Genomic DNA, 2,564 nt, shown 5'->3' on the forward strand with positions numbered 1-2,564 from the left:
GTGCCCCTCTAATGTATTGCCATGTTTAAATGAAATTACTGATGGTGTTGAACTAAATGTTGAAGAGAATCCTCATGCCACTAGCTGCTACATTAGTAGTGGGTTTTTGTTTTTGGGTGATCAATCCTGCATTGTGTGTTCATCTATATATATATATATATATATATATATATATATATATATATATAGAATATATGCTAATCTAATTTCTAAAGGCTCCCGCACCTAAAGTTCTTCATAGCATTGGCTCAATCTTTTTTCCATTACTGTCAGGGTAGTGCTGGTCATAACAGAAAAGTCAATTTTGTACCTATAGACATCCATCACCCAGCTACCAGAATGATGAGATTTTGCAATATTGTGCTGCCACTCTCTACAAATATCAATATGTTATATTGCCTTAGCAGTGTTATTTACAGATATCCCGCCAGCCAATCGTCCCATTTTCTCAGTTTGATCGAGTTACTGAGATTATTGGGCCTAATTATAAATTTGTATGCTTGCATCATGTTGAAAAAAAAAGCAACTGTAGCTCATTATAAAGCAGATTAACAGCGAGTATGATTAGCTGTAGCCGTGATGTAGGGAGGTGTTGACCAGCAGGTGGCCCGTCATTAGTATGCATAAGGGAAAGTGCAGCTTCTCTCTGCCACTTTATTTTGAAGCCCCGCACCCTCATGACCCACATGAGTTCAAGATGTCCTCATACAGCAGGCCACAATCCACCAAGCATACGGACCCCCAGCTGGACCCTCACAAAGCCTTGGGCTCTGCAACACAACAGACACTGGCACAGCTATTTAAAGGGTTAGTCCAGCCAAAATCAACATTCTGCCATGATTTACTCGCCCTCATTTCGTTCCAAACTTAAAAAGGAAATTGTATTGGTTGCATTTGTCCTTGCAATTGGACCCCATGGCCATTGAGGCTTTTATGCCATAAAAGTGGTCAGGATTATATTATTCAAGGCTTCTGTGTGTGAGATTCTGCAAGGAAAAGACCAAAATTATAGTCACTATTCAAATAAACTCTTCCCCTCTAGTGAGCTGTGAACCACTGCAACCAAATCATTTAGAGTCAGTCAAATGAACCAGATCAGTTAAATGTGTGAAATAATTCAGACTGCTCTAGTCTTAAGCCAATCAATCATTCCATTCAAACTTAAATTTCTCTCTTAGTCACACACAAGTGTTGCATGTGATACTTTCAAGATGCCTTTGCAGCCTATTTGCATTAGGGATGTGCACAACGACTAACGTTTGCAACCGACTAGTCTATATAAGTTATCCATTTCAAATAACCTACTTAATCCTAAATTATCCATTTCAAATAACCTACTTAATCCTATGTATCAGTCACCTCCCATACAGAATTCAGTTGAAAAATGTCATATGCGCTGCCTTGCATTACGACCACTGTACATTAAATGTAAGTGTTCACTTACAGCTGCAGTCCGTAACTTGTTTTGGTTTGGAAAATGATCCAAAATCAATTTTTGAGCAAGTACATCACCAGCCAGTGTTCAAATCTCATTACCTTAGCCTGATTCACACTGGCTGTGAGGTGAAGACCACATGTCCCAAGATACTGCGCTAACACTTGGCGTCATCAAACTACACCTTTGTTTAGAATAGGCGCCCTCCAGTGGACAAAAAGTTGCATAGTTCACCTTTAAGCGTGTATGTGGCCACTTGTCACGAATGAAAAACAAAAGTTTTATTCAAATTCTTAATATAAGACCTATTAATAAAAAAATAAATAATAATTATATTGCCCAGACATATTGCTTGTTACAATATAGTGTACCCAATCACTATAATGTGACCCACACAGACCACAGAGTGAGCACCCCCTGCTCGCCTCACTAACACCTCTACCAGCAGCTAACTGGTTTTCCCGAGAGGTCTCCCATCCAGGTACTGACCAGGCTCAGTCCTGCTTAGCTTCATTGGGCAACCAGTCTTGGGCTATAATGTGATATGGCTGCTGATAAAGACAGAGTCCAAAGATATTAACACATAATTAGTAACATTAAAGGGTTAATTCACCCAATTTTTTTTTCAAATTCTGTCATTAATTACTCACCTTCATCTTCGGAAGTTTTTTTTTTATGAAATCCGAGAGCATACGGATACGTATACGCCTAGTGCAGCCGTACTAAATTGTAAATTAAAGCACAACACAAAGGAAACGCCACAACACAACAGAATCATTACAACACAACAGAAATGCTCCCGACCATGAGGGGGCTCTCGCAGTGCAATAAAGTTAGTTCCCTTTCGAGAGGTCTCTCATATTGTGTATGGGAAAACCTCTTTTTCTTGAGAATATAAAGCAAAACTTTATTCTGTAAAGTATCTACTTAAAACGCAGTACAGCTGCACAGCAGATGCGACAGAGCGAGCTACATGCTGATTGGCTGTGCTGTGGCAAATGCAGGATAGAGAATCACACACTCTCACTTTAAAAAAATCTTGAACCTAATCTGGCATCCTCACTGAAAACACATTAGTTAAGGTCACTCACGACTGATTAATAGCTTCGGATTCTGGCTGTCTTTCAAT

Source organism: Pseudorasbora parva, chromosome 11, assembly GCF_024679245.1.
Source record: "Pseudorasbora parva isolate DD20220531a chromosome 11, ASM2467924v1, whole genome shotgun sequence".
Taxonomy (NCBI): Eukaryota; Metazoa; Chordata; class Actinopteri; order Cypriniformes; family Gobionidae; genus Pseudorasbora; species Pseudorasbora parva.